The sequence below is a fragment of the Ascaphus truei genome, chromosome 10 (genome assembly GCF_040206685.1).
Source record: "Ascaphus truei isolate aAscTru1 chromosome 10, aAscTru1.hap1, whole genome shotgun sequence".
In the NCBI taxonomy this organism is placed as follows: Eukaryota; Metazoa; Chordata; class Amphibia; order Anura; family Ascaphidae; genus Ascaphus; species Ascaphus truei.
The window spans coordinates 44,975,467-44,995,737 of NC_134492.1; the positions used below are offsets into that span (position 1 = coordinate 44,975,467).

Sequence of the window (20,271 nt, forward strand, 5' to 3'; positions counted from 1 at the left end):
GCCAAAGCCTGATCAATCCATTTAGTTGCTATAGAATCAGTATGTTTGTATGTAGAAATGTGAGCAGTGCTATTGGCAGCACTTAAATTACAGCACACTGAAATCTACCAAAACGCCGGACATATTTCCCATGTTTGTGTCTGTGTCAAGTATATGAAAGTGGTTCTTACATTTGATGCAAATTCGTAGTTTAGCCCCCTTTCCACAGGGTCTCCCTCAGTGTATGTGGTTGTACAAAGGTACCAGTTATGCAGGTGTATCATAGGAATGATGTTTTCCCTCAATCACAGGTTCTGCAGGGCAGCAAATAAGCGAGCTTAAAGAGGATTAAAAAAGATATTGGGCACAAAGGATTTTTTTTGAAAAAAAAAAACCTATTTATTGAATAATCTTTAATTATTCAACACAGAAAACTGCAATAACTTTAACTTCTTCCTTTACTCTCCGAGTCTCAAACCAGGGAGGGAATGAGGCACATATTTTTTATTCACTGAAAGGGCTAGTCATTTTGTAGACTTGGACCTGCATGTATTTTCTAGGTGCACATTCATTGCATTCCGTTGTTATCCCAATATTCCCCACCACGATGCTCCTCAGGATGGCAGAGCAATCTCTGTCACAGTAATAATTTCCTATCCATTAGCTCATACCTTTAATAACTGAAGAACTGTCCTTAGGTGGGCTGGACTCCTTTATAGAGAGGTACGGAACTCCTCCCACCCCTTCACATATCATGTCACATCAGGAGGGCATGATTAAATATGCCATTTTGAATCCTTATTTATCCTCATAGACGTTAACTCCCCTTGCCACTCAGAGAGTCCTGGGGGAATGATCAGGGCTAACATTAATAATCCCTGATTAGTATCACAAGATTTACCCTAAATAGATTAGTGATGAGGGGATACATTGCCCAGAAGAGTTGACACTACCTCAGACTTTTTTTTTTTTTTTTTTTTTTACAAATACAAGATTTAAAAAAATGACACACAGAGGAGCAGTTAGATACATTTCCCTAACTCCTGCAATTGAAACTCCCCAAATCACAAGCTGATATACACAGTGCAAGAATTAGAGCAAAGACCTTGACACATTCCCACAGAGATGCAAGAGGTAAATTGTACTGTTTTAACTCTTAACTATAAGAATAAGTACTGCAAAATCTTGTTGACAGAACTTGAGCTCCAAAGTTAAAATGCAGCCTACAGTAAAGTTTATTTTACAACAGTTCACATTATGTGTTCTGTAGCCTTAACTCCAATAGATGATAGCAGTGTTTATATCAGTGACAGCATATTGAGCAACATTAACAACCACGACATCCCTTCACACATCTCTAACTGGCAGAAAGCATCATCATATCCAATCACATTTAGCCGTTAAGAGGTACCCAGTCACATATAAAGACTCCATCCTGCGGGTCTAGCAGTTCTGCCACCATGAGGTACCATTAAGCCCCCTTAATGGGGTCTGACATCCACCCCAAGCTGTGACCCCTGTGATGAACTACATCAATGCATCTAGTGCCCATTGTGCAGTATGTTTGAATTTGGAATCTTCAGAGCTATTCTTCATTTTTTCTGTACAGCCTTTTGCATTGAACATCTGTAAACTCATGCCTTATCACATAAAGACAATATTTTGTCCATTACAGGTTTAACTTTTTTGGAGGAAGTTATTTATCATTTCTATGAGTGGGTATAAGGAATGACTATCATCAATATATTCACCATTCTGAAATGGACTATAGAAATCAATGCTTACATTGCACTATGGGACTTTAGGCAAGTTTAACATTTTCATTGGTTCCTTATGGGTATCCAGTATTGTAATGTGCCACACAATACAGCATTGTATCATTCTTTCAGGTTGTGCATCTATCAAAGAAAAACATCTTTTTTTTTCTTGTAGTAATCTCTTCATTTTTAGAATTCCTTGATGGCCTTTATGTGCTAGCGATAACATATGCTATTGTACCAATGTTGGTATTGCTATGCGAGTTAAACGTTAAATTACACTGGCATCCAGTGCTACTGGGAAATTGTGCACAAGAGTTCAGTTCCTTTCTATTTGGAGTGTTTTGGTTTAAGTGTGCCCTTTTCCATTACATACTGTACCAGAAATGCAATTGCAACTCAATGTAGCTTGTTATATTCCTTGTATTGTAGGAACAATGCCTTTGGGACAGAATTATATGTGACAAAATTGACATTATTCAGCACAATACCTTTGAGATTCATGGACTTTAGAATGATTCTGTTGGTATACGATGCCTTGACATATAATCACCTGATTTTTTTTAGACTTATAGACAACTTTACAATTGTATGGTTGCAACAATAGTCATCATTGTTCTATTCTTGCTTATGATTTTAAACTTGGATTGTTCCATTGTAACTACAGTACAAAGGCTTATAAACTGCTAATGCTATGAGTGTGAATAGGGCTACCGTACAGCTACAAATAGGAGTGTTCACACCTCTAAACTATTGCCAAACTTTCTTACTCTCGGAAAATGTCCCCTATCCATGTCACCGAGTGTCGCCTGCCATATGCTATGACATAGTGTATATGTTTATCCTTCTGTTGAAGTTATGCACCCAATCCAAAAGAACTGGCATCCACTATGAGTTATGTGTATTATTGGGGCATAAAATAGGACATTATAATTATACTTCTCAAACTTTGTTTTAGAAATTGAAATGCAAATAGTTGGGTTTTTTTTACCCATCACCAGGGTGCATCTTTTTTTGTGAGTTCTCTCAGTTTGTAGTGAAAACTGCAGGTCTGAGAGAAAATAGGAATAGTAATTAGCCATTCAAGGAAAATGGCAGATCTCACTGGAATTATTTAGATCACATGCTTCTTGATTTTCTTTGACCTTCTTGGAATCTGCACACACCCCATCAGCTAAACACACAAATCCATACAATTCAAACACGTTATTTTAATACCACACTTGCTATGATACTGTAGATTAGCCCTTTGTCATGTAGTCTCTCAAAAACCGCAATAAGATTATTTTCTTGCTGCAAAAACAATGATGTCATCACTGAGATTTTTAGCACTGGGGATTCCAGCTAAATATTGCTGTATTGGACGTGGTTTCAACATATAAAATGTGGTCTCCCCCACTAAATATACTGCTGATCTTTAATCAATTGCAATAGGTGCCACCCAGGATTATTGCTGCTTGTTATTGTTTTTCTTTCTGATTTTTAAACACATAAACGTATCCATCCTCAGTAGTCTTCCCTATTTATTTTTTAAGTGACCTGACTTGATTCACTCCCCTCTGCTGTGCATACTTTTTTATTACTACATAGGTGACTGACCCTCTTTTTCGAGTGTCTTATATCAGTTTGGTCCCACATTGTTTGGAAAATGGTTCATTTTGCCACATACTCGGCATTCTTTGCCTTTAGCCGGGCCTGATGCCCTTTGTGGATATGAATTACCACAATTTCTGCATGGTACATTTGTGACTTGTGTATGTCCAGTCTTTTGTGGTGGGGTGGTAATTTATTCCACTGTATTTACTGCAAATTGTTCATCTGTGGATCTTTTCTCTATTCCTGCCTATTGCCTGTTATTTGTCACAAAAACCCTTTCACAATCAAGGAGATCTTTCCAGGACAGCTCAGACTCTCTTAATGCATGGCTTCTGGGTCTTGAAGAGGTGCAGCTTTTTACCATCTGAGATTTAATTTCTTTATCATGATCAGAACAATCCCAGTTCTTGAATACCATGGGTACCCTCCTGATATATGCATCTAGATTCTTACATGCTTGTTGTGTGACTTGTCTAAATATGTACATCTTACATTTGTGTTCTTTTCATGAAGAAAGTATGTTATTAATTTGAATGTGACATGATCACATGTATCGGTATATTCTGCTAGAGTATCATAAATGTCATACATTCTTTCCCCAGCAAAATGCAGCAGTAAAGCGTTCTTTCTGCCTGCACTAGTAATATCCATTCACTGCAGTGTGTAATTCTCAGATCTTTGAAGTCATTTTTGTCTGAACTTCTGTAGGCTGAATCACAAGCAAATGCATAAAAGCTGTGTTGATTAAACACGGCTATCTCTAAAGTTTGTAAGAGCAAGTTATTCACTTTTTACCAGCACGGTGCGTGACTAAGAATTCTATCACTGCTGTACTGTTTTAATTCTTAGCTATAAGAATAACTACTGCAGGTTCTTGTTAACAGAACATGAGCTCCAAAGCTCTTTATTTGTTGCTTTTAGTACCAAACAACAACTACCGTAATGTACAATCTACAGCAAAGTGTCTGTTTTATACAGTTTACATTATTAGTGTCCTTTACCCTTAACTCAAATATATGTTAGCACACTGTTAATTTCACTGACAGCACAATGAGCAACATTAAAACTACAAAGTGATGCAATTTGTACCAATTTTGCTTTCTACAGATGTAGCAAAGCTTTGTGTCCTCAGTGCCTCTCCCAAGTGTGGATCACAAAGCTGTGGCAGTCACACCACTGAAGGATGAATGCTTCAGGGGTTCTCATTCAGAAGCATGAACCACCCGCAGCTCCATCGCAGCCGTCACTTTCCCCAGCGTCGCTGACTTTTGCTTGTTCGTCCGGGTAGCCGAGGACAGTAAGTGTTACTACATCTGTATGTTCCTTGGTACATCACTCAGTGTCTGCAGGATTCAGTGGTAATGCAAAGGCATTGTCATCATTTATTACATCATAGCAATCATTTTCTTTAGTAATGTACAGCCGCGGCCCCTTATAAACCTCCAACATCACCGTATTAATACGGGGATGTTTGCCGTTTCTCCCGAACTTGGCCACGCGCCAGCCGCATCTCCTGTTCAGCGCTAATGGCGCTTAACATTGAAAGCGCCCGCAGCGCCAAAAACGGCCGAAAACAGCCCGCGTCTGCCCGCGATTTAAAAAATCACGGGAAACGGCCGCAGGAGAATAAAGACGTCCGCCACTGTATTGGTAATGGTTACCCAGAATATTGCCATATGATTTGGTGGTGTTACTTGTACATATGATGATGTTAGAAGTCAACTTCTAAAAACAGGTCTTGTAGCTAATCAAACTAATACCTTATTTCTAGACATGTGTTTAGTTCAAATACAAAAAAAAAACCTTTTAACAGAGATCTGAAAGGTTCACGAGATTTAGGGAGCTTTGACACAGGGAGAGTGGCTACGTAATTTGTGACTAGGTCACATCTGTGTAGGTATGGGATCCATAAAAGTGGTGATCCCCATTCAGGAACATGGTGGGTGACAAAAAATGTATGGTTTCTGCCACTGGGAAATGTCTAAGGTTCAAAATTGCTAACGGACACACATGGGCCTATTCATTAAACTCTGATATTGCCAATGCAAAATTATCCGATACATAATAGAATTTAAGACAATAAAAACATGAATTCATTAAGAATTCTCCATTCAGAAAAAAATGCACATCATCTAATTTGCATGCATTTCTTGACTAATTAGTGCCCATATGATGCCACATTGCCAGGAAAGTGACAGTTATTAAATCTTACCTCCCAAGGTAAACGAAGGAAGGTGAATGTATCTTCTCTGCGCTGGTGAAGAGATCAGTTCCATTCAAATAAATAGGACTAAAATATTTTCTAGCACAAGAAAGATTGCTTCTTATATATTGGGTATTTTTGATAGTGTCTATGGTTCCCTATGAACAAATCATTCTGTTGAAGAAGTTGAATGTTGAACAGATATGTCCTAAACATTTACAGTAGCTGGCATGTTATTATACAGGATATGGCATGGTATTTTAAGATATGTTTTAAAACTGGCTACACATCACCTCACTTTATAATGTAGATGAAATTATTATATTTCTTACAGAGTGTGTTTTATTTTAGAAGCAATGTAGGGAGATATTTACTCTGCAGCTTTATTCAATAAGACACCTTCTAGTGACAGAAGATACTGTACAGCCTACTTTATTGGACCCCAATTCAGTTTCCCTTCATTTCCAAAGGGGACAGAAATATATTGGTTTTCTTTGCAAATGGACACATTAAAGGCAGTAAACCTCTGAAGTTGCTTCATTCACAATTTGGATGGTAAATCAAGTCTTAAAAGCCAGGCAAAATTGAAAAACAAGCATGGAAAAATAGGCGAGACCATTTTATATTAGTACATTACTCCCACCCCCCATACGACCCATTCTCACAAACCCTTACAGAGTACAGTAGCACTTCTTATTAAATATGGCCCAATGTATATTTTTAGAATTGTTAATGAAAATATATCTGTAGCACCACAGTATGTTTCAAGCTCCCTGTATTGCTGCATTGGTTCTCAACTAAAATTAAATGGTTCATATAAAATATTTGTCCCTTTGCTGCTTTAGTATCATTTATAGGTAATCGATACCAGGTTTTATAAAACAACACAATGAATTAGCCGGTGCATCTCTTGAGGTCACTTTTCTCCATTCTTTATGCTTCAAATAAACCTTTAGAATTGAGCTGGCATAAACCTATCTGTTTAGAAGAGTTGTATTAAATGTTAATAAAGTTGATAAGCAGCAGGACTTTTTCATTGGATGCAGGTATTAAAGAATAAAGAAACACAAACCTCTGAATTAACTAAAATAGACTGTATAATACATACCATACGTAGGCATCTGAAAATGTGCAAAATAACATTACCCATTTACCAGCATGATAATAAAGATTTTTACTTATTTAAGATGTCTCAGCATGATACAGTATGGACATAGCAGAAGCACATATAATAAATATGCAAAAGAGCATGAAAGGCCCTTTCCATAGAACAAATACAGTACAGTTCAGTAATAAACAAATTCCTGGTAAATCACTGGAAACTGAAGTTGACTGTGATAATTTTATGTCTGTTTATTTTTTAATAACATTTGTCTATTCACAATTCAAAAGTATTTCATCTAATCTACAGATGCAAACTTAACCTCTTCACTGCTGAAGATAATGTGGATATCATGGAACAAGAATCACATTTCTGCCTGACCCCCTTCTGCTTGTCAGCTCCTTAAGTTCAGCTGCATGTATTTGTTCCACATACACACACCGTGCCTGTGTGATGTATCAATTGTTGCCCTTTCTGCCCGTGACCAGGTAGCCAGTGAGTTGCTACAGCAACCTCTGAGATTCTTCTCAGAATGGGTTATTCTGCCCTCCCATCTTGGTTGTTTCCAGATAGTCTGTCCCAAGACTATTCATGCTACCCAGAATTCCCTCACACTTCCTTTTACTTCCAACATTGGCTGAGTGAGTACATTCTGTTACCTCTCTACTGGCAAGGCCTTATCCTTTTCACCTTTCCCTACTATCAAGCACATTCACTATAAGAGACATTCTCTCACAACACCATCTTCCACAAGTGCCTTTGTGTATCCACACTTTCCTCAATAAAGTAAGAAAAGACAATGAACTTGTTGTGCTTGTAACAGGAATGAGTTGAAGCGATCTGGGCTATTCATACCACATGTGACGCTGGCCTCAGAATAGTGGAGTACCTACCGTAGTGCTAACTATGAAAAAAAAACTATTATGTTCTAGTAAATGACTAAGATATTATTTTTGTTTTGTCTGAGTTTATCGCAAATTCTACAAAAATGTATTTAAAGATTTGAATAAAGTAAAGTGAATATGAACTAGAATACATTTTTTATATGCAACATCCATACAAACATTACATGATTATAGGTTTAGCATCCTCTGAGCTACTATAACATCTAAGGATTTCATGAATAGAGATGGGTGAATTTTCTGATGGATTTCGATTCGCTGCGGATCGCTCGTTACCTTTGGTCCTCGAATTTTCACGCATCAGTCTTAAAAATGTCGATTTGCGTTTTGTAGATTTTCTTTTAAACACAGACAATCCATCCGCGGAATCCACGATGCGCGGACGGATTTTAGGAATCCGCAGATTGCATTCTTAAAATCTGTCGGAGGATTGAGGAAGTCGCGGATGGACTGTTAAAACCCACCAGTGGGATTGCATCCAGTGGGGGTTTTGGATTAATCCGCGCGGATTGAAGCTGTAACAATCTGTCGGCGGATTTTACACTGCGGAACGTACGCATTTTCAATGCCAACTTCAGAATAATCTGGGAAACAGATTTGGACTAGTTCACCCATCTCTATTCAGGAACTGTTGCACTAATGTTGCACTAATTATAAAAGTAGGACAATTACATCCCGAAAGCTACATGGTAAAAATAAAATGCTAGCAAGTGTGATGCAAGAATTTTGCACAGAGATGTGCAACCTATTTTTCAATGTAGCCACAGGTTTGGCGAATGAGAAGTGAAAATCGCCACACCATGTAAAAATTGAGAAATTAGGTTGCTTAATTGAACATTTAAAACAACACACATTGTTTGTCTGCTTCACTCACCTCAGCACTACCACATGCTGCTGCTTGCCTCACCTCAGCACTATCACCTGCTGCTGGTTCACATTGTTGACTCATTCAGAAAGCGGAAACCAGCACAAGCCATCAGGAAAAAGTTTATTTTACTATGGGAGCTGGCAAACTCAAATTCACCACACTTTCATGGCCAATTCGTCACTTGTGGCGATTGGCGACAGGGTTGCCCACCTCGGATTTAGCATGTATTTTGAAAGTTGAAGCCAGAAACAATCTGACATAACCAAGGGACCTATGTATAAAAGATTGCTAAATGCAATATTATCATTAAAGTGATGGGCAGAAAAGTAGCAAATTCATACGTCTTGTGCAACTTATAAAACCGATTTGGATGTTTTGTGCGCTAACTTTTTTACCAAGCAAATCACGATGCTATGGGATTGAGGGGGGGAGGGGAGTGATTAGCGGCTTGGTCTGTATGCGGTTGGGGTGCACATATGCAAATGATATGTATAGAAAAATTGCAAGCATGCACCAAAATTGTCTGGCTACTTTTCTTGGCATAAAAGACACATGCAAGTAGACGCAAACCATTCTGAGTGCATTTATTTGTATGAACATGACCCACATCATACAAAGAATAAAAGTTATGCCAAATCTAATAAAATAAAGAGTTATATACTGTACCACATATACTACTAATGGTTTTAGGTGGGAAATTAGTTTGTTGACGCAAAGCACTCTTTAAATTCGTTAAAAAACAACAACTCTTTTTATATAGCCCCTAAACCTTTCTGAAGTCAATACCCGACTAGCACCTCTCTATCCACCTTTAAGAAGCACCTTAAGACACACTTGCTTAAAGAAGCATATGTGTAGCACCGTGGCTAATACTATACACGATACATAAAGCTTGGCCCCCTGCAGACACACTAACCAGAATGCCCTCCTACTGTCTTTGTACGTTATCCCTACCAATTAGCTTATAAGCTCTTCGGAGCAGGGACTCCTCTTCCACAATATTACTTTTATGTCTGATGCACTTATTCCCATGATATGTTATTCGTAGTTATTTGTTATTTATATGATTGTCAAGTGTATTACTACTGTGAAGCGCTATGTACATTAACGGCGCTATATAAATAAAGATAATATACATAAAACATCAGAAAAATCTGTAGAATAGGGGACGATGTATTAAAAATCTTCCAGCTACAAAACAGGAACAAACAAACTGCACCATATATATCAATACAAAAATCTATGGGACCTTTTTCGTGCAGAAATCTGGGGCAATTTTGGAACTCTAGTTTGGCCACAGTTTAGAAGCAGAGGGGAGGGGGGTGGTCTATGCATCAAGGTAATTTTGGAGCAAAATTGGGGCATTTAAACTCTGCTCCTCTGTATCAAAGCATTTTTCTACAATTTTACGACATCTTCCCTGTCAGTTGCCGAGTTGCATGGTGCACATACAGTATTATAATGAGATATATCGGTCTGTGGGACCTATGCTATAAGAGTTCATTAAAAAAAATCGCCGGGCCATTTAATTCACCTGTTTTTGGAGCGTTGCTATCACAGTATTCAGAAATCCTCGATTACCTGTGATAGCAAAATTCCCAAAATGGCGACCACATGAGGACCCCCAGACACCCGCAGGGACCACCCGAGGGCTCCCAGACACTTGCAGGGACCACCCGAGGGCCCCCAGAAATCTACGGAGACCACGCAAGGGCCCCCAGACACCTGCGGGGACCACCTGAGGTCCCCGAACACCTGCAGGGACCACCCAAGGGCCCCCAGACACCCACAGGGACAACCTTAGGACACCCCCAGACATGACATGAGGACCCCTGGACACCCACGGGGACCACCTGAGGCCACCCGTACACACACTGTGAAACCCCGCGGGGACCACCTGTGGACCCCTAGACACCCACAGGGATCACCTTAGGACAACCCCAGACATGACTTGGGAACCCCCGGACACCCACGGGGACCACCTGAGGCTACCCGTACACCCATTTTGACCACCAGCGGGGACCACCCGAGGATCCCCAGACACCTGCAGGGATCACCTGAGGACACCCGCGACCTCTGGTATCAATCATGTGGGGTTACAGGAGGTGGTATTAGTGTTTATTGTGGGTAGCGGGGTGGGTGAAGGGGTTATTTGGTCCTTGGTGGGTAGCGGGAGGGGTTAACCGCATTCATTGCCTTAGCTGGTGCTGATATTAATGGATATTAATGGATATGATGACTCCCGGCATCAATCCGATGCAGAAAATAAAATCTAATCCTGTATCGCCGCCTCTCAGCAGCTTCTCACCAGCCTCACGCCAACTTTTCATGGCGTGAGGATTTTGGGAGAAACTCGCCATTCTAGAGCCATGATAGGCCTCGATAACCTAATCGCGGCTACTAGAATTGCACGAGTTTCAGAACCTGCTGGTAAGTGGCTTATTGCCGGGCACTCGGCAATCTTTTTTTGACGGCTGAAAAAATTGGCGTTTCATTCCTTTATCGCCCATTTATTGAGGCTTACATTATCGCAGTAGGCATTTTGGCCGATAAGTGCTCGATAAGTGGCTTATGAACACTTATAGCATAGACCATTGTGTCTCTTAGCACCATTCTTATTCCCTTTTATTTACCCCAAAAATCTTCTATATTTAAAGTTGCATAAGACTAACGTTCTGCATCAGATGTAAGAAACTATTCTTACATATAACGCAGTTCTGTACCAAGAAACGGAGCACTGTATCTAAACACGTTTCTCTATGCTGTTACATGAACCCCTGGGAAACTGATAAATACTGTAAGCCTTGAGATCTGGTACTGCCTCCTTCCAATCATACTGTACTAATTCGTCTTAGACCATCCATGAAATTAATATTAAAAAAATTAAATACAGCCAAACTACATTATGTCACAACAATAAGTAAAATAACTAATTTACTGAACTATGTGCTCCAAGGTCGAGGGCTTACAAAACTTGTAAAGAATTAGCAGGATGTTGTTCCCTGTTATATTTACCAATGAGATAAAGTCAAGTGCTGGCGTTGTGAGATGGTGGCCTAGATTGGGCATAATAACATACACATGTAGCCAACATTATTACTTCCGCTGCGTGTTGCAGTGGGACACACAGTACACAACACACCAGCAGGAGAAGCGGTCATTGTTTTGCATCAGTCGCTTGTGAGAAAGGGGTGGGCCAAACATACCATTTTACTACAATAACATATGTATAACATATACTTACATTGACCAAGCAATATGCAATACAAAATAGTTTATGTAATTGATTATTTCTGTATATTCACTGTAAAACTAACTATGTTTGGAACATTTCTACATAATTTGCTGAATAGGAGAACTATCAGTTTATGCTCACTAAGAGAATCCTGGTTGTGTTATCTACAATACATTGAGGAATCTCACTGAATTTGTGCTAATTTCCAACAAAGAGAAATAAATCTGCTTTTAGAAAAGAAAGTGGAGTTTGGCATATGTGTTCCACTACAAAAAAGAGTAGAACACCTAATCCTAAAACAACATTCATCAACTATGACAGTACTAATTTATTTCTGTGAGATATGTGTTATCTATGGTGAAGTCAAAAGTAAACAGAGACCGAAAAAACACCATCAGCTTAATTGTATAGTTTGAACTTTAATAACGATTCCATAAATAGTTCTAGATGTTGATGGGAATCCCTACACACACAGAGAAAACACATTACAAGGCATTTAAGAATGGCAATAAAACTAAATCTATTTCTTACAGTATACACCATCCTAGATACATAGAAATTGAAAGCAATAATAATTAACAATTGTACTACCTAAACATATATATATATATATATATATATATATATATATATATATATATATATATATATATATATATATACCACAATTATTAAGTTATGGTGGGTAAAAAAAGTGGCAAAAACCCTCCACAGTAAAGCATAAAGCAACTGTAAATATTACTGTATGTTCATTTGCATGTCTTGGACAGGTTTGCAACCCTATCTTTCCCCATTATCGCCCAGCATACAGCACTTCCACTGAAACAAGCGATTCTGGGAAATGACATGCAAATGAGCACACAGTGCCACCTTTTGTCTCAAGCTCGTATTACACAAGCAAATCCTCAAGCCAACGCATACTGTTTTAAACACAGCTTTTAGATAGAGGCTGGGATGAGATGCAAAGCCAGTAAACCCACTCACAGACATGTTTCAACCTTGATGGGTATCATCAGTGTGAGGTTGGTTGTACTGGTTAAGCCGTTCTGTTTCTCCGTTGAACAGTTTTCTCCAGATTAAGATCAAGATAATTCTATCACAAAATATCTGTATCGTGTCTGTGTAAACTAGACTAGTTAGTATGCAGTTTATATGTATGCTGAAAGAGTAACTATGTCTGTATTTTAGATATAAAAACATTCTATATATGTCTGATGATATTATGTAGTAGATATGATTAGCTTATTTAAAATTATTTTAATGTATTTAATGGGCACAATAAGATATTGTACTATGGGTTAATCAACATGAATGCTATTATGGAGGGTTGGCAACTTGCGTGCCATATTATATTGTCATAATGCAGGGGCGGTACTTCAAACAACACGTTAGAGGGATACATACTGTATGGTTCATCTGTTGGTGAAATTGTTTCTTGCTTTGTAATTTCATTCACCTGTGTTACATCTGTGCGACGGTATAAATATAGTAGGTTTTGTATTCACAGCCATCTTGCCAAAGTTCCCATCAGGTACCAAAACGTCAATTTCATTACAGGCAAAATTCATTTGCAAAATTCTTTTAAATCTGAGAGTATCTTCACCCCTTGCCAATCCACTGCTGGATCAAGCCCCCCCCCCAAAGATCTTCCATGTACTGCTGTTGCAAGCCTCTCTTCTCCACATTGCTCCACAATTGCACATTTTCTGATTTAATTCTTCCATCTTACTTTTCGTCATCATCGTGGTCTTTTCATCTCCCTTGAAATCCAGTCAAGTACCATCTTTGTTCAATCATGGTAATTTATTCTTGAAATATGTCTGCCCCTCTGCTATTTTAATTTGTTCACTCGTGTGGTAATGTTATATTTTTTTATTTGGTTTCAAACCCATTCATTTATTTTCCTGTCTCTTCGGCTAATAACCAGCATACTTCTCTTCATATTTCTTTGAATTTTGTCTGAAGCTTCTAAATTATCTATGCAGTTAGGGTCAAAGTTTCACATTCAAACGTGAGCACAGGCAAAATACACTGGTCAAAAACTTTCCTCTGGGCACAGAAAAAGTTTCCACTGAAATATCATCATATAAATATCATATATTTATATTTACAGTATATTGATCCAGAGGAAGGCAAACAAAAATCCCCAGTGAAACAAACATGATCATGATATTTATCATTTTTTATTGTTCAAAGAAACCTGCATAACAAATGTCTACATTTTATAAAAAATACAGTCCAGTATGATATGGTGCTGAGATTAAGTGTAGGCTCCAAATGAATAAGAAAATAAATCACATAATGTTCGGCATGTCCATAATGGAAAATGTACAGTATTACGTCTTCATAGGTTTTATAAGAGGAGGAATAATGCCTAATGGAGTCCAGGTGTAGGCCACAAACAATGCAACGTAATAAACATCATCCAATACTTGTAAATTGTAAAACCTTATACTTGGGACATGAATATGTTCATACAGTCAGCTCACATATTCCAGGGTGCCCATTGTACATCCTGACAATCAATCCAAAGATTCCAAGGTTTGTGATATCCATTGAGATAAGGATCCAGAGGAGTTTATGTAGCGCCCGGAGCACAACCGCGATGACCAAAAGGAGGAATGAAATCAAGAGGTGACACCAAAAAAATATATATTTATTAACTCACATGGGTATGAAGTGGTAAAAATCGCACCCATACGTTTTGTGCAATCGTGCTTTATCAAGGTGTAATACAAAAGTAGAAATCAGCACCTGTAAACCCTCCGTAGTGATGACATCCCGAGCTTGCTACCAGTGAGCAAACCAGCCACTAGCGCCATGCTCACAACGTCAATCCCTATTGGCTTCTGTCTTAATGAGCCCCACAAAAAAGAGATGAACTTTATAGAAAAAACAAAGACATGTTGATAAAGAAACTGAGAAGGTATATAAAAAATATAAAAAGTGCTGAAAAATACTAAGAAATTTATACTAATGTTTAATAAACAAAAAAATGAGAAAGACTACTACAGGCAAATAAAGCATGTAAATAATGATAAAATAAAAAAAAATATGTAAATATTAAGATGTAGATATCAATAGAAAACATGTCTCAGCATGACTAATACTGTACTATCAAGGTCCCAGGATTGTGATGAAATAAATATACAACAAGTTGGGTACAAATTCCCTAACAGCCCTTAACACTAAGTCCTCATGATAAGGGAAATAAAAATAATACAAATAATAACATCAAGCTAGTGTAAAAATACATGATGTATCAGTGAGTGACAGTATGAGTGGCTTGATTCAATATATGGATAGACACATGATAATAGTCCCATCTGATGTACTGTATGAGGTACTGTACAGAGTAATGTGAAAGAGAGCTCACAGTAATATGCTTAACTTTGTTACATTAAACAACCGTACATGAAAATAATGAACGGATTAAATATGAATAACAAAATCGTAGACAGAGGAAACATAAGTGACAAGATCCATCTGTCACCACAAGAGTATATATACCCAAATTTAGTAAAAGTGTTACAGAGATATATTAGAAGCAATCATATAGCATGAGAACTATCAGTCACAAGCAGTGACTTAGGTCCCAATCTGTATTCATCTGTCAACTGGTACCAGTTGTTTGGAGGTTGGTGGCCCCTACGCCCTGGGTTTAAGCTCACTCCTCCCCACATTTTAAATATCAGTTTTTTTCATAAACATGTGCAGGACTGGTCTATTGAGACCTTTCTCCCTACACTGTATAGGTAATGGAGAATATTCACAGTTAGTGTTAGGGCCTGCATAGCGGTCATGCCATGATGTGGATGCAGGCTTATAATGCTTTGGCTAAAGGGTTTAACGAAATTACCCTTACTTATGAGAATACAAACATTTAAGTATTTAACTATGTATTTTTTTTGTCATGTTGGATGTAGCATTGGGTATTTTTGTCTTTTGTTGAATACATTTTGTCACGCCCAGAAGAACTCCTTTTGACACAAATATATATATATATATATATATATATATATATGGGGTTAGAGCTTGCAAAGATTGTGTTTGCATTGTTATTTAGTTTAATATTATCAAAATGATCTAACATTTCTAGATTCAATTGCAAAAGTCTATAAAATTGTTAGATTTGATTAATGCTAAGACTAAATAGGGCAAACACACCATGTTTTGGTAATTGTCTGGTGATATTTTGCTGAAAGCTTTTTCATTTGGCAATATTATTAGCCCTTTGGGACTGGGTAACTGTTTTGCTAGAAATTACATTCAGTAAAAAACAAAACAAAAAAAAGATACAATATTGCTATTGCATTTTGGAACGTTTTCCACATCTCTTGTAATATCATTGATGTATTTTTAAATTCTCTCCCTCTAGCTTTCTCTCAGCGTTTAAATCCTGGTGCTCTTTCTTCTCTAGTTCCCCACTCTCCTTCTGAGAGACATTAATTGTCACATCAATTACCCTTTTGTCTCCCAGACCTCTTGCTTTCTTTCTCTAACTGCCACCTATGGTCTTCAGCAATTCCGCACACATAAGATTGTCTCTAAAGTACCTTGACACTGTGAGCGCTCATTTGCATGTAATTTCCCAGAATCCCTGGCTGCAGAGAAACCATTGCATGTGAAGAGATAATGGGGACAGACAGGGTTCAGACCTGCCTTAGACATATGAATGTGCTCACAAGTGGTATTTTTGTTTGCTGAGGTAGTATAGTAATGTTATTGTTCTTCTCTCCATCCACTATAATGAAATTGTCTCTTTACTGGTATACAACAACCTCCAAACTGCTAAAACACAAATGGCGCACTAAAATATATACTCTCAAGAGGGCCAAATACACCCAATGACTTGAATATATTGAACTACAGTACCGCCAAACGCACTAATCCCGTATCACTTTTCTGTCAACCTGTCTGCTGCTTTTGATATTGGTTTGTACCCTTTCCTCCTTTATATTCTCTATCACTTGGTCTGCTGGAAAAAACACTCTCCAGACTTACTTGTTACCATTCTCATCACTCTTTCATTGCTTCTCTGGCTAGCTCCTCCTCTTCTTTTGTACAGATGTAACAGGCTTTATTGTTCCCCCAGATACCACATCATATCAAGTTAGAACGCAGAACATCTCGGGGAATGTGTATGGATATATGGGTTTATAGACCTGTGCAACCAGGGTGGCCCGAAGTAAATCGGTGCTTTTGTTAGGGGCTCAATCAAACAAAGGAATTAATTTAGCAGAAAGTACAAAGTTGGAATAATCAGGACAAGGTTACAATAAAAAGTCACATTCAAGAATAGGGTAAAGCCAATGTCAGGGCTAAATAACACAGAATGGGCTTTGTAGTCACATTCCCACTAATTCCTGTGAAAACGATACATGGAGAATGATGGGTAAAGATAAAATTGGGTATAAAATATATTTGATCACAAGGTTGCCAATGAAGAATTAGGTAAAGACAGTGTTCTCAAAGCACATATGGGGAGCATAGCATGATAGCAGAGAGGGGTGGAAAGGATGAGGTGTGCATAAGCATAGGTGAAAGCAATCACTTCAGTTACAGATGTACTGTACTGTATAGGTTGTAATACTACTTTACCAGATAATACAATGCATTGTAATATAAGGGATTTGACCACTAAAGCCACTTATGACAATTTTTAAGATTCCTGGATAAATCAAAGTTACCTAATGTTAATGTATATTATGCTAAATTGCAAAGCACTTCAGGAATTCTCAATCATTCAATTAGTTGTGGTGAAAAAATAGCAGGCAAGAACATATGGTGTTATCCATGTCTATGTACTACTGTATGTAACATTGTTCCACCATATCCAGTTATAACTCAGAATATCACACATTTTCCATAGGATTTAATGGCAGTAATGGGGCAGTATATTAAAACACCTCCCACCAGAATGCCCCAAAGAACAACAATGAAGCCGAAAACAGTACACTGCAAATTAATAACTGAGGTTTTTTTTTGTGTGCGAGAATACAAAACATAGTATTTGAAAAAAACATGAGTTAACAATCTACACTAAGTGGTTTAATCTGTTTGAAGTCTCTTTACAGACTCTGAGAGCAAATGTAAACATACAATGTAGCTGTTTGTAATGTTTAGAAAGGAGGGGAGAGGGAAATGATTGTACAGTAGCTATAACCTTTGAAGAGGATTTATGGCAAACATTGAAAGGCAGGGACGCAGGGAATGCTTATTTTCCAGCAGTGGATCTTACGTGATTTAAACCTTTCATTCTGAACTGTATAGACTTTTGCTGAGTTGCTTTAAAGCAAATTTGAATTTGTATTCCGTGTTTCCCCCTAGACTTCTGGGAGGTTGGTTTATGGTTTATGTCTTCCATTTTCATGCCTGCTACCCTGCAGCATTAGAACATGAACCTAATATATGTATGAATGAAGATACAATCAAGTTAAAAAGCTAAATGTATTTAATCCAATGACCAAAGATATAAAATATCCAAGATTTATTGAGACAGACAAAAATCGAATTAGGTCATATATGACAAAAAAGAACCCTGAAGTTAGATTGTTAGACTGTTCAGGGTATTTTCTGTGGAAGAAACACCACTGGCATATGTCAGTGAAGCATTATTAAAAACCCTACTATGGTGTATGATAAAAAACCAAGAATTAAACAATGGAACGAAATAAATAAACTCCTACCGATATTGAGATTCTTATTATAGCATTATTTCCTTATAATTTGGGGGGAATTAAATATTTGAAAAACTTACTGAAAATAGGTGACAATCAATGCTTATTAGTTCGTATATTTTTATAGTGCACATTAGCCGCCGTTGTTACTGAGAGAAAGCATTATAAAAGTTGTGCAAATGTCTTCAAATGTGCTACAGTACTGTATGTGGACATTTTTGTGAAAATAACAATACTTTTCCCCTATACGTGAAATTTAGTTAAAATGTTTGCCTATTTTCTTGGGTTTCAGATGTGCAGGAAAAATGCTTCAAATTTGTATTTTATATGTATAAAATTCAATAATATTCAATTCAATAATATTTTAGCTTTGCTGTCATGCAAGAAATTTGAATTGCAATAGAAGTGGCTTCAAGTATAAGAAGCTGTTGCTAATCATATTAGATACATTTCAAATTTCAGAAGAAACTCCAGTGGCTTTGAACAGTGTAAGGCACGGGCCATAGAGGTGTGGGAAGAGCGGAGGCGCGCTAAAGCTGAGGCTCGCCTGCTTCAGTCAGCGAGATTGCACGGACTTGCAGGCGAGCCAGCGTGTGCGAAGGGAGCCGGAGGGAGGTGGTTGGAGGTGGGGCAGTGATGTCGCTGGGCCAATCGCCTGCGACGCACTGACGTCAATGTCACGGCGCCGACGTCACGGCGCCGTGAGGTTGACGCTGCTGTGCAGTGATTGGAGGTTTTCAGCCGACAGCGCGCTGAAAAACAGCTTGGCGCTCGGCTGAAAACTCCAAAGCCTGAGCACGAGTGCGGACGCTCGCGTGAGCCCCCTCTCAAGGCATCCTCATTGAGGATGCAGGGGCTCAGCGCGGAGCGTCCGCACGCCTCAGCACGGCTTGTCCATCTATGGACGCAGCCTAAGGCTGCCCTTATACAAAGGGCTACGGCAACGCGACTGCGTGACATCAGCCGTCGCTGTCACAATAGCGATTCCTGCACTCTGGTGGTGCAGTAGACCAGAGGGCAACCGGGGTGCATGGCGGAGTCTAGCCCTCATTGGCTGAATGGCTCACATGCTGCTGATGTCATGCGGCGATCGCCGAAAAAGTAAAAATCCTTTGACTACCAGCGATTGCGACCGCTCCGTTGCTCTGCAGTGCGGTCGCGCCCACTATGGGCACCCGCAACAGACTGCATGTACTTGCTACGGCGCTGTGCGACATCACAGTCGCCGTAGCCAGTACTACAATCACAGACTAAAGAGAAGAGATTTGAGATGCAAACCCTAATAAATCTCACTACAGTGGACTGGGTTTTAAGACAAATTTGGAAAAAAACAGGGGGTTTCATCCTTCACCTACTGAATGGATTGATGTATTTTGCTTGCGACTTTGGTAGTGTCACTATTACTGTATGCATTGTGGAGGAGTTACATCGTGCGCATGTTATATTAATAACTTTATTACACATAACTTCATAAAACATTGTGGTGTTCTATCTCCTCATAGAACTTTGAAGATAACGCACTCCAGACATGGTTAAAAAATGTTTTAATTGTTTTATTGAAGTTTCTGTGCTATAGCCACACCCTCATAGTTATAGCACCGAAATTCTGACTTCAATAAAACAAGTTTGGAGTGCATGATCTGCATAGTTCTATATGTATTTGAGCAGATTACAGCAGCTGCTGAGAAACAGCACCCACCATGTGTATAAAAAATTGGAGTCATGGAACATTTACTGTGAGTAAGGTGTGCAAAACCTACACCAATGTACTTTCTATCTCTCCTCATACCATCAAACCTCAACCAAATATCTGTTTATACACAGATGTTACTCTCTATATAATAAAAGCATCCATCATTCCCCTTTTATTTGAGTCTGAGATTTCCATAGATTACAGTAGGGGTACGCAAAGTGGGGGGCACAAGATTAATATGGGGGGGGGCGCGGAT

General features: G+C 38.5%; 1 long non-coding RNA gene across 1 annotated transcript in view; it reads left to right on the top strand.

The window, feature by feature from the left end:
- The window catches only part of LOC142503925 (uncharacterized), a 54,585-nt gene extending 46,998 nt beyond the window's left edge, over window positions 1-7,587 (top strand). Inside the window, exons 2-3 of the long non-coding RNA XR_012804124.1 lie at window positions 4,440-4,629; window positions 6,947-7,587. This is a non-coding gene — a long non-coding RNA (uncharacterized LOC142503925). The remainder of the gene's footprint in view (window positions 1-4,439; window positions 4,630-6,946) is intronic.
- The last annotated feature ends 12,684 nt before the right edge of the window (window positions 7,588-20,271 follow it).